The 14,043-nt window shown below is 36.9% G+C and overlaps 1 long non-coding RNA gene across 1 annotated transcript in view; it reads right to left on the bottom strand.

Annotated features, from left to right (window-relative positions):
- The window catches only part of LOC147008633 (uncharacterized), a 111,436-nt gene extending 101,491 nt beyond the window's left edge, over nucleotides 1-9,945 (bottom strand). Inside the window, exon 1 of the long non-coding RNA XR_015053207.1 lies at nucleotides 9,365-9,945. This is a non-coding gene — a long non-coding RNA (uncharacterized LOC147008633). The remainder of the gene's footprint in view (nucleotides 1-9,364) is intronic.
- Between the last annotated feature and the right edge of the window lie 4,098 nt (nucleotides 9,946-14,043).

The following is a 14,043-nucleotide window of genomic DNA, read 5'->3' as shown; positions in this document are numbered from 1 at the left end:
CTGATTGGCATAATTAACCATCTGAACACCATGGTTCATGATACAAAGAAACTTGGTTCAAACTGCCATTACTATATGTATCGTGTCCATAGACTAGTAACATATATAGACTAGACTAGACTAGTAATAGACTAGTAACATAATGCCTTTGTTCTACAAGTGCAGATTTATGTATTTAGGCTCCTCCAAGAACCTTCATGAGATGAGATGACATGAAAGGAGATGACGTGAGACTATGTTCAATTTTTGGTCCCGCCGGTGGAATTTATTGGCATGGGCTATGCTGGGTGGTTTGCCTTTTCCTTCCAAGCAGACACTCAGGGCGGGAATTTGGAATTTGTTCACGGTGCCGGCGATAACTCAAACTCGAACCGATACTAGGCAGTTCAGAGGCGAGTGTGCATATACCTCGAGGCCATCCTGCGAGACCCCAACAACCTTGATATATCAAAATGAATAAACTCAAGTGGGCAGAAATACCCTCCTCCCCCTTCCCCAAAAAGTTTACTTCATCCAACTCCATTTCCAACAGTGCTTTATCACGAGTGCAAAAGCCAAGAAAGATAAATGACAAAATGTGCCCGTCATGGAAAGCTTGTGCACATTTCCATTTTGTTTATGCACAGTTTGCTTTCTCCTCATTACTGGAAAAACTCAAGAGTTTTGAAACTTCAACTCTTCCAACCATATCAGTCATGTAGTCATGGACACCTTATTGATGCGATGACAACCTCTTGGTGAAGAGACTTACCCGCTATATCTCAGCGGCTGCAGAGGTTCAAATCCAGCTTAATGGAACATTGTCACATGGCTTGGATTCCAAGTTCCTGGAAAATGAGCTTATCTCAGTGGAGTTTCCATCTTGCCATCAGCTTGTTCGTTACGTCGATACATAAGGCAACTCCATACTATGGTTGGTTGACTCTTCGTGCCCTCAGAGCAACTTGGTCAGATCATGAACTATCGGTCCTGCCAAAGCAGTTTATTTAGCTATGGTTGAAATTCTGGATGGGTCACTACCCCGATGCAGGAAATTAGGGCAGGAATTTGCAATTTGTTCAGCCTGCCGAATATACCTCGCCTACTCTTCACGAAGGACACCGTGGGATCTTTAATATCCACCAACGAATTCCGGCAGACAGGACGCCCAGTTTAACATCCATCCGAGGGACGGCACACACATTGATGAATCACCGAGCTTGTGAATCACCGAGATGACAGTTTGTAGCTGGACCGAGACTGGAACCCAGGCTCGACAGCTTAGAATGGATTGTGGAGCAACTTGGTGCAAGCAATCCACTGCTGACTATAGAAAGGCAGTGCTCACAACATTCCCCTAAACAAATGTATATGTCTATACTTTTTTTTAACAATTGTGGCAGTTCTGCAACACAATGTGTAAACACAGGTTGCCTTTATGAAGATGTGCCCTTCAAATATGGTAAATGTACCTCGATAAAATTGCGACATTGTAAGTACCAAATTTGGGTATAACACTGCAAATGAGGGAATAAATCAGGATAAGCAGCCACAATGGAATTTGGCTGTCATGTTCTTGGCCTTTTCGTAGGAACTCGGGTGACTTGTTCCAGGATTTCCAAAAAAGGGAAGCAGAACTGATCGAGTAAAAGGAAAGTTATTCTTACCGTGAAATATAAATTACAACCTCATCGCTCACATAATGGAAAGAGAGAAAACATTGTTTGCCACTCAAAGCAGTGCGCTCCGTGGGTTATTTATTTAATCTTTGAAATTCTATTTTCTTTTACATCGATATAAGGATCATTGTGGAGCAAATTCATCAATTGCATGCAGGATAAAAGGTGGGGTTAACATTCGTGTACTTTAATGTCAATTACAAAGACATTAGCAGACAATGGACAAACATAGTGTCTGGGATTTGGACCTGGATTCCAAAATATTAAGAGCATTCCATTCAGAGAGAAAAGCTAAACAGGCTAACCAATTATTTAATGATTTTTAACAATTTCACACATCAAAACTAAAATTCTTATCATTTGAAACTCTTCATTAAAATATTTACTGCAATTCCACAAATGTTCATTCTGAAATCACCTTCGTTAATTTTTCTTCAGAGAATAAGTTCACTTGATGTAATGGTGACAGGTCAGTAATACCTGTCGTCATTATTAATCGATCCAAAAAGCACAAATTATTGAAGAATTTCTAAATACCTTTTCTTTCTTGAGTAAATTAGGCTATGAGATGCAGAGACGTGGGATTGCTAAAGGTTTGAAAGAAAAATCAAAAAAAAAAAATCTGGCTTTTGTTAGCTTTTCAAAAGTGACTGTAATTTTAAAAAGTAATTTAATGAGCAATGATTTGCATTCTGAAACGTCCAACCGCTTTTGGTATCTTAGCTAGCATGTACTTGAACGACATCTAGAGGATAAAAAGCAGTTTGCACGAGATATGTTCGTTGCAATTTCGAAATCGACTTGTGTAAAGGACATAAAGTCCAAGTTGAGATTGACTTGAGCAAAGGACATAAAGTCCAAGTTGAGAATTACTTGTGTAAAGGACATAAATTCCAAGTTGAAATTGACTTGACTTGTGGAAAGGACATAAATTCAAAGTTGAAATTGACTTGTGTAAAGGACATAAATTCCAAGTTGAGATTGACATGTGTGAAGGACATAAATTCAAAGTTGAAATTGACTTGTGTAAAGGACATAAAGTCCAAGTTGAGATTGACTTGTGTGAAGGACATAAATTAAAAGTTGAAATTGACTTGTGTAAAGAACATAAAGTCCGAGTTGAGATTGACTTGTGTAAAGGACATAAATTCCAAGTTGAGATTGACATGTGTGAAGGACATAAATTCAAAGTTGAAATTGACTTGTGTAAAGAACATAAAGTCCAAGTTGAGATTGACTTGTGTGAAGGACATAAAGTCCAGGTTGAGATTGACTTGTGTGAAGGACATAAATTAAAAGTTGAGATTGACTTGTGTAAAGAACATAAAATCCAAGTTGAGATTGACTTGTGTGAAGAACATAAAGTCCAAGTTGAGATTGACTTGTGCAAAGAACATAAAGTCCAAGTTGAGATTGACTTGTGCAAAGAACATAAATTCAAAGTTGAAATTGACTTGTGTAAAGGACATAAATTCCAAGTTGAGATTGACATGTGTGAAGGACATAAATTCAAAGTTGAAATTGACTTGTGTAAAGGACATAAAGTCCAAGTTGAGATTGACTTGTGTGAAGGACATAAATTCAAAGTTGAAATTGACTTGTGTAAAGGACATAAAGTCCAAGTTGAGATTGACTTGTGTAAAGGACAGAAAGTCCAAGTTGAGATTGACTTGTGTAAAGAACATAAAGTCCAAGATGAGATTGACTTGTGTAAAGAACATAAAGTCCAAGATGAGATTGACTTGTGTAAAGAACATAAAGTCCAAGATGAGATTGACTTGTGCAAAGAACATGAAGTCCAAGTTGAGATTGACTTGTGTGAAGGACATAAAGTCCAAGTTGAGATTGACTTGTGGAAAGAACATAAAGTCCAAGTTGAGATTGACTTGTGTGAAGGACATAAATTCAAAGTTGAAATTGACTTGTGTGAAGGACATAAAGTCCAAGTTGAGATTGACTTGTGTAAAGGACAAAAAGTTCAAGTTGAGATTGACTTGTGTAAAGGACATAAAGTCCAAGTTGAGATTGACTTGTGTGAAGGCAATAAATTAAAAGTTGAAATTGACTTCTGTAAAGAACATAAAGTCCTAGTTGAGATTGACTTGTGTGAAGGACATAAAGTCCAAGTTGAGATTGACTTGTGTAAAGGACATAAAGTCCAAGTTGAGATTGACTTGTGTGAAGGCAATAAATTAAAAGTTGAAATTGACTTGTGTAAAGAACATAAAGTCCTAGTTGAGATTGACTTGTGTGAAGGACATAAAGTCCAAGTTGAGATTGACTTGTATAAAGGATATAAAGTCCAAGTTGAGAGTGACTTGTGTAAAGAACATAAAGTCCAAGTTGAGATTGACTTGTGTAAAGAACATAGTCCAAGTTGAGATTGACTTGTGTAAAGAACATAAAGTCCAAGTTGAGATTGACTTGTGTGAAGGACATAAAGTCCAAGTTGAGATTGACTTGTGAAAAGAACATAAAGTCCAAGTTGAGATTGACTTGTGTAAAGAACATAAAGTCCAAGTTGAGATTGACTTGTGAAAAGAACATAAAGTCCAAGTTGAGATTGACTTGTGTAAAGAACATAAAGTCCAAGTTGAGATTGACTTGTGTAAAGAACATAAAGTCCAAGTTGAGATTGACTTGTGTGCAGAACATAGTCCAAGTTGAGATTGACTTGTGTAAAGAACATAAAGTCCAAGTTGAGATTGACTTGTGTAAAGAACATAAAGTCCAAGTTGAGATTGACTTGTGTGAAGGACATAAAGTCCAAGTTGAGATTGACTTGTGAAAAGAACATAAAGTCCAAGTTGAGATTGACTTGTGTAAAGAACATAAAGTCCAAGTTGAAATTGACTTGTGAAAAGAACATAAAGTCCAAGTTGAGATTGACTTGTGTAAAGAACATAAAGTCCAAGTTGAGATTGACTTGTGTAAAGAACATAAAGTCCAAGTTGAGATTGACTTGTGTGCAGAACATAAAGTCCAAGTTGAGATTGAGTTGTGTAAAGAACATAAAGTCCAAGTTGAGATTGACTTGTGTGCAGAACATAGTCCAAGTTGAGATTGACTTGTGTAAAGAACATAAAGTCCAAGTTGAGATTGACTTTTGTAAAGAACATAGTCCAAGTTGAGATTGACTTGTGTAAAGAACATAAAGTCCAAGTTGAGATTGACTTGTGTAAAGAACATAAAGTCCAAGTTGAGATTGACTTGTGTAAAGAACATAGTCCAAGTTGAGATTGACTTGTGTAAAGAACATAAAGTCCAAGTTGAGATTGACTTGTGTAAAGAACATAAAGTCCAAGTTGAGATTGACTTGTGTAAAGAACATAAAGTCCAAGTTGAGATTGACTTGTGTAAAGAACATAAAATCCAAGTTGAGATTGACTTGTGTGCAGAACATCGTCCAAGTTGAGATTGACTTGTGTACAGAACATAGTCCAAGTCGAGATTGACTTGTGTAAAGAACATAAAGTCCAAGTTGAGATTGTCTTGTGTGAAGGACATAAAGTCCAAGTTGAGATTGACTTGTGTAAAGAACATAAAGTCCAAGTTGAGATTGACTTGTGTGAAGGACATAAAGTCCAGGTTGAGATTGACTTGTATAAAGGACATAAAGTCCAAGTTGAGATTGACTTGTGTAAAGAACATAAAGTCTAAGTTGAGATTGACTTGTGTGAAGAACATAAAGTCCAAGTTGAGATTGACTTGTGTAAAGAACATAAAGTCCAAGTTGAGATTGACTTGTGTAAAGAACATAATGTCCAAGTTGAGATTGACTTGTGTAAAGAACATAAAGTCCAAGTTGAGATTGACTTGTGTAAAGAACATAAAGTCCAAGTTGAGATTGACTTGTGTAAAGAACATAAAGTCCAAGTTGAGATTGACTTGTGTGAAGGACATGAATTCAAAGTTGAAATTGACTTGTGTAAAGGACATAAAGTTCAAGTTGAGATTGACTTGTGTTAAGGACATAAAGTCCAAGTTGAGATTGACTTTTGTAAAGAACATAGTCCAAGTTGAGATTGACTTGTGTAAAGAACATAATGTCCAAGTTGAGATTGACTTGTGTAAAGGACATAAAGTTCAAGTTGAGATTGACTTGTGTTAAGGACATAAAGTCCAAGTTGAGATTGACTTTTGTAAAGAACATAGTCCAAGTTGAGATTGACTTGTGTAAAGAACATAAAGTCCAAGTTGAGATTGACTTGTGTAAAGAACATAAAGTCCAAGTTGAGATTGACTTGTGTAAAGAACATAAAGTCCAAGTTGAGATTGACTTGTGTGAAGGACATGAATTCAAAGTTGAAATTGACTTGTGTAAAGGACATAAAGTCCAAGTTGAGATTGACTTGTGTGCAGAACATAGTCCAAGTTGAGATTGACTTGTGTAAAGAACATAAAGTCCAAGTTGAGATTGACTTTTGTAAAGAACATAGTCCAAGTTGAGATTGACTTGTGTAAAGAACATAAAGTCCAAGTTGAGATTGACTTGTGTAAAGAACATAAAGTCCAAGTTGAGATTGACTTGTGTAAAGAACATAGTCCAAGTTGAGATTGACTTGTGGAAAGAACATAAAGTCCAAGTTGAGATTGACTTGTGTAAAGAACATAAAGTCCAAGTTGAGATTGACTTGTGTGCAGAACATAGTCCAAGTTGAGATTGACTTGTGTAAAGAACATAAAGTCCAAGTTGAGATTGACTTTTGTAAAGAACATAGTCCAAGTTGAGATTGACTTGTGTAAAGAACATAAAGTCCAAGTTGAGATTGACTTGTGTAAAGAACATAAAGTCCAAGTTGAGATTGACTTGTGTAAAGAACATAAAGTCCAAGTTGAGATTGACTTGTGTGAAGGACATGAATTCAAAGTTGAAATTGACTTGTGTAAAGGACATAAAGTCCAAGTTGAGATTGACTTGTGTGCAGAACATAGTCCAAGTTGAGATTGACTTGTGTAAAGAACATAAAGTCCAAGTTGAGATTGACTTTTGTAAAGAACATAGTCCAAGTTGAGATTGACTTGTGTAAAGAACATAAAGTCCAAGTTGAGATTGACTTGTGTAAAGAACATAAAGTCCAAGTTGAGATTGACTTGTGTAAAGAACATAGTCCAAGTTGAGATTGACTTGTGTAAAGAACATAAAGTCCAAGTTGAGATTGAGTTGTGTAAAGAACATAAAGTCCAAGTTGAGATTGACTTGTGTGCAGAACATAGTCCAAGTTGAGATTGACTTGTGTAAAGAACATAAAGTCCAAGTTGAGATTGACTTTTGTAAAGAACATAGTCCAAGTTGAGATTGACTTGTGTAAAGAACATAAAGTCCAAGTTGAGATTGACTTGTGTAAAGAACATAAAGTCCAAGTTGAGATTGACTTGTGTAAAGAACATAAAGTCCAAGTTGAGATTGACTTGTGTAAAGAACATAAAGTCCAAGTTGAGATTGACTTGTGTAAAGAACATAAAGTCCAAGTTGAGATTGACTTGTGTAAAGAACATAAAGTCCAAGTTGAGATTGACTTGTGTAAAGAACATAAAGTCCAAGTTGAGATTGACTTGTGTACAGAACATAGTCCAAGTCGAGATTGACTTGTGTAAAGAACATAAAGTCCAAGTTGAGATTGTCTTGTGTGAAGGACATAAAGTCCAAGTTGAGATTGACTTGTGAAAAGAACATAAAGTCCAAGTTGAGATTGACTTGTGTAAAGAACATAAAGTCCAAGTTGAGATTGACTTGTGTGAAGGACATAAAGTCCAGGTTGAGATTGACTTGTATAAAGGACATAAAGTCCAAGTTGAGATTGACTTGTGTAAAGAACATAAAGTCTAAGTTGAGATTGACTTGTGTAAAGAACATAAAGTCCAAGTTGAGATTGACTTGTGTAAAGAACATAAAGTCCAAGTTGAGATTGACTTGTGTAAAGAACATAATGTCCAAGTTGAGATTGACTTGTGTAAAGAACATAAAGTCCAAGTTGAGATTGACTTGTGTAAAGAACATAAAGTCCAAGTTGAGATTGACTTGTGTAAAGAACATAAAGTCCAAGTTGAGATTGACTTGTGTGAAGGACATGAATTCAAAGTTGAAATTGACTTGTGTAAAGGACATAAAGTTCAAGTTGAGATTGACTTGTGTAAAGGACATAAAGTTCAAGTTGAGATTGACTTGTGTAAAGGACATAAAGTTCAAGTTGAGATTGACTTGTGTTAAGGACATAAAGTCCAAGTTGAGATTGACTTTTGTAAAGAACATAGTCCAAGTTGAGATTGACTTGTGTAAAGAACATAAAGTCCAAGTTGAGATTGACTTGTGTAAAGAACATAAAGTCCAAGTTGAGATTGACTTGTGTAAAGAACATAAAGTCCAAGTTGAGATTGACTTGTGTGAAGGACATGAATTCAAAGTTGAAATTGACTTGTGTAAAGGACATAAAGTCCAAGTTGAGATTGACTTGTGTGAAGGACAAAGTCCAAGTTGAGATTGACTTGTGTGAAGGACATGAATTCAAAGTTGAAATTGACTTGTGTAAAGGACATAAAGTTCAAGTTGAGATTGACTTGTGTAAAGGACATAAAGTTCAAGTTGAGATTGACTTGTGTTGAGGACATAAATTCAAAGTTGAGATTAATTTGTGTAAAGGACATAAAGTCCAAGTTGAGATTGACTTGTGTAAAGGACATAAAGTTAAAGTTGAGATTGACTTCTGTAAAGGACATAAAGTCCAAGTTGAGATTTAACAAATTCAGTGGTTGAAGAAGGTCCTCACAAAATCCCATCGTCAAGTGTAGATATAATACAATAAATTCATAAATGTGAAACTGTCGGCCTATTTCTATTTTGTAATATTTTTACGAGCAAATACAACTCGTCGCTTCGCTGACAGGGACAATAAGGGGGAGGGGGGAGAGAAAGAGGGAGGGAGAGAGAGAGAGGAGGCAGGTGAAAGGTGAGTGGGAGGAGGGGAAGCAGAGAGGATGAAGAAGGGGCAGGTGGGGAGAGCGACATCCCACCAAACGTTGCTCTTTATGGAGGGAGGGGTGCGTGAGTGAGTCACACACACACACACACACACACACACACACACACACACACACACACACACACACACACACACACACACACACACACACACACACACACACACACACACACACACACTTCCGTTATGGTAATACAGTTTGTATCATAAAATACATAAAAACGACAAACACAAAGATTTACCTTCAAACAGTTCTTTGATAGAGGAATTCAAGTGGGAAATTAACAAAATTCAATTGAAAAATATATCAAGGCACAGAACACAAAATGTCAATCTCTGCTCTGTGCCTTCATAACCAGATCATGGCAAACACCTGGTCGGATGGACCTTATTGTTTTTAGAGATGTATCGATGTCGAATGAGTGGATTATATGAGGATATCGAACAGAAGGTTAAACAAAGTGATATCCTGTAAAAAATAAAATTGCACATTTTCAGTGGATGAGACACCAACCGCACGGCACCGCAGGTTCCAACACAGGCGGAAACGTGTCTGTCGAATCAATGTTACCTTGAGAGCACGGGTACTTTTACCAAAACGAACTACCAAGTAGCTTGAGAGCGCTCGCCAAGTGGCTTAAGCACTCAAACAAGCACTCCAACAAAACGGTTGATAATAAGAAACGGCGAGTTTGGCACGCGATTATATACACATTAAACATATACCTCCCGGAGATGCCTGAAATGTCGTCAAGAACGCTGACGTCTCCGGATATTTATAAGCATTGTAATGCACCCAGCGATTCGTAGCTATGATGAACAGGCATTCGATAATATGAGTGAAAAAAAAAACTCGTTAAATTATTGCGGCCTGTTCCAAGTCAAGACATGGTTGAGCAGGCCAAAGAACATGGCAGCTTCAGACCCCAGCGAGGTTACCCAGGGAATGCCTTGAGACCCCAGAGAGCGAGGTGGCCGAGGATCGCCTGATGAAGAATAATATGGAATAGGAAAAGCCGAGAGGCGAACGTAGAATTCTTCTTACATATATCAAATGAAAGTCTTTTTGTTTTGAAAAAATAAATATTACCTTAACATTACCTTCACAACAACAACTACACCGCTGAGAACAGGATCTCATCTGAAAAAAAAAAATTCCTCAACATTACCTTCACAACGACAACGACACCTACTAGAACAGGATCTCATCTGCAAAAATAAATATTACCCCAACAACTACACCGCCTAGAACAGGACCTCATCTGAAAAATAAAATCCTCAACATTACCTTCACAACGACAACTACAATGTCTAGAACAGGATCTCATCTAAAAAAATTAATATTACCTCAACAACAACACCGCTGAGAACAGGACCTCACCTGAAAAATAAAATCCTCAACATTACCTTCACAACGACAACTACACCGTCTAGAACAGTATCTCATCTAAAAATAATTAATATTACCTCAACATTATATTGTGAAAAGAACATAAAGAAAAGAACATAAATAAAAAAAAACATTATACCTCAACAACTACACCGCCTAGAACAGGACCTCCTCTGAAAAATAAAATCCTCAACATTACCTTCACAACGACAACTACACCGTCTAGAACAGGATCTCATCTAAAAATAATTAATATTACCTCAACATTATACCTCAACAACTACACCGCCTAGAACAGGACCTCATCTGAAAAATAAAATCCTCAACATTACCTTCACAACAACAACTACACCGTCTAGAACAGGATCTCATCTAAAAAATTAATATTACCTCAACATTATACCTCAACAACTACACCGCCTAGAACAGGACCTCATCTGAAAAATAAAATCCTCAACATTACCTTCACAACGACAACTACACCGTCTAGAACAGGATCTCATCTAAAAATAATTAATATTACCTCAACATTATACCTCAACAACTACACCGCCTAGAACAGGACCTCATCTGAAAAATAAAATCCTCAACATTACCTTCACAACAACAACTACACCGTCTAGAACAGGATCTCATCTAAAAAAATTAATATTACCTCAACATTATACCTCAACAACTACACCGCCTAGAACAGGACCTCATCTGAAAAATAAAATCCTCAACATTACCTTCACAACGACAACTACAATGTCTAGAACAGGATCTCATCTAAAAAAAAATTAATATTACCTCAACATTATACCTCAACAACAACACCACCTTGAACAGGACCTCCTCTGAAAAATAAAATCCTCAACATTACCTTCACAACGACAACTACACCGTCTAGAACAGGATCTCATCTAAAAATAATTAATATTACCTCAACATTATACCTCAACTACACCGCCTAGAACAGGACCTCATCTGAAAAATAAAATCCTCAACATTACCTTCACAACAACAACTACACCGTCTAGAACAGGATCTCATCTAAAAAAATTAATATTACCTCAACATTATACCTCAACATTACCTTCACACAACAACTACACCGCCGAGAACAGGATCTCATCTAAAAAAAAAATCAATATTACCTCAACATTACCTTCACAACAACTACCCCACCGAGAACAGGATCTCATCTAAAAAAAAAATAAATATTACCTCAACATTATACCTCAACATTACCTTCACACAACAACTACACCGCCGAGAACAGGATCTCATCTAAAAAAAAAATCAATATTACCTCAACATTATACCTCAACATTACCTTCACACAACAACTACACCGCCGAGAACAGGATCTCATCTAAAAAAAAATCAATATTACCTCAACATTACCTTCACAACAACTACACCACCGAGAACAGGATCTCATCTAAAAAAAAAATCAATATTACCTCAACATTATACCTCAACATTACCTTCACAACAACAACTACACCACCGAGAACAGGATCTCATCTAAAAAAAAATCAATATTACCTCAACATTACCTTCACAACAACTACACCACCGAGAACAGGATCTCATCTAAAAAAAAAATCAATATTACCTCAACATTATACCTCAACATTACCTTCACAACAACAACTACACCACCGAGAACAGGATCTCATCTAAAAAAAAATCAATATTACCTCAACATTATACCTCAACATTACCTTCACAACAACAACTACACCACCGAGAACAGGATCTCATCTAAAAAAAAAATCAATATTACCTCAACATTATACCTCAACATTACCTTCACAACAACAACTACACCACCGAGAACAGGATCTCATCTAAAAAAAAAAATCAATATTACCTCAACATTATACCTCAACATTACCTTCACAACAACAACTACACCACCGAGAACAGGATCTCATCTAAAAAAAAAAACTCCTCAACATTACCTTCACGACAACTACACCACCAAGAACAGGATCTCATCAAAAAAAAAATACTAGAAGGGAACGTAGAATTCTTCTTACATTCGCTTCTGACTTCACCTATAACTTGTTCACAACTGTATACGCAATTTCCGGTTACATCGACCTGGATTCGAGATCAGCGATCAAATAACATAAATCAGGATTAAAAATTATTTTTTGATGATGCGGGAGATATCTTTATTAAAATCAGTGGAGGAAATATACACCATGTCTGATATTTGTGTCTTTCATGTCTCCGACGATGCCTTTATCTCCCGGCATGTATCATTCCCCATGACAAAAACCGGAAACAAAAAATAACCAGAAGCCTAAAAAAACGGAAGCAAAAGGGTCATAGCCAACGACACGGATTCACAATTGCCAGGGTATTATGTTGTTGTTGTTGTTGTTGTTGTTGTTGTTTCCAATTCTCTCATGTGCACACGTTAAGTAATATTCACAAGATAGAAATAAAACCCGATCATGTTTATACACTGCACAGCGTTTGCTAAAAACCGGAAGCAAAAGGGTCATAGCCAATGACACGGATTCCAAATTGCCAGGGGTATTGTGTTGTTGTTTCCCATTCTCTCATGTGCACGCGTTAAGTATGAAGCTCACTATGTTCGCTATAATTAAATAAGGCCGTTAATTATCTTCAAAAGGGGTGTTTTAATTAACCCAAACATCCAATTTTCACTATTGCACTTCCTTGGAGTTTTCTTCGTCTGCATGCTAAGTTTCAGGCTGCTAGGTTTTATAGTTGTGGAGTTATGGAGGAAAAATGCTGACACACACACACACACACACACACACACACACACACACACACACACACACACACACACACACACACACACACACACACACACACACACTGCTTTTTATTCGTATCGATTTTTTCTTACAAACTCCTCGTTTCAGTTCAATAATTGAGATGCGTGCCAGTCATTCATATGTCCTTAACACAACTCTTTGCTAGTTCGGCCTCATGATTTAAAAAAATAAAAAATTCTAAACGGATCCTCACAATTTCAAAACACAGTCAACACAAGTCTTTACGGGTCGAGTTTTGCTGAAATGAGGAGTCCAGCTCATTGTAGTTTCTTGGTCGCTGGTTAAACATCATTTCACGCGACAAAAAGACTAAAAGGACATCCTACTTTGACGATCTCATTTGTCTGAAACCCACTCAACTTCTCAAAGAATGACTGTACTAGCTCACTCAAAAAATTATAATTAAACAGTCAAACAATGAAATAACTACAAACAACAATTTACATTACTTAATCCAATTATGAATCGATGGACAGGGTGTATTTAATAGCCTTTCACGATTCGCATTTCTGGCCATATTCAGGCTTAACCCCCATGAGCATCCAGAAAGCCAAAAGGCAATTACAATATTCTCATTCAATGGAAGCCAGTCTTTGGAGGGTTTCAAGGAACAAAAACACAAATTTTTCCTTCCATATCACATCACCATAACCTGGTCAATTTGTCAACTAACCCAAAGACTTTAATGCAGGATCATTGTGTTTATGCATCAACCTAGTCTCGTTCAAAATGTCATATTCCAAGAGTTTCCTCGATGTTTGTGTTTATCATTTACTAGCACGTGGATGATGGTCAAGCGTCCCTCATACTCTTTAACAATATTCCGTCTCAAAGTTTAACCGTGTCTGCAATTCCAGCCACTTCCACTGAACACATGAACGTATGCCTCTAATCTTTCCAACAAAATCTATATCCACATAGCACTCATTCTCATCCCCTGCTTGAAATTGCTCTTTGCCTTGAGCCTGCTTCCACAACTGCTTTGACCCTGCTCCCACGCCTCAACCATGACCCCTGAACTCCTCCTTGATTCCACTCCTGTTCCTACCGGTTTTCACATCTGCACGATTGGATAAAGAGTTCCATTAAAAAGAAATCCAAACATTGTTATCATGTTGGCGGCTGTATCTGGAGGAATAAAAGAACCAGAAGATTCGAACTTGCTCAAAATAAGAATAAAAATTGAGTAGTTTGTGGAGTGTTCGTGACTA

Source organism: Eptatretus burgeri, chromosome 18 (assembly GCF_056783735.1).
Source record: "Eptatretus burgeri isolate ZD-2024b chromosome 18, Ebu_testis_v1, whole genome shotgun sequence".
Classification (NCBI taxonomy): domain Eukaryota; kingdom Metazoa; phylum Chordata; class Myxini; order Myxiniformes; family Myxinidae; genus Eptatretus; species Eptatretus burgeri.
The sequence above is the reverse complement of the archived record's forward strand: the minus strand, read 5'-3'. Positions and strand labels throughout refer to the sequence as shown.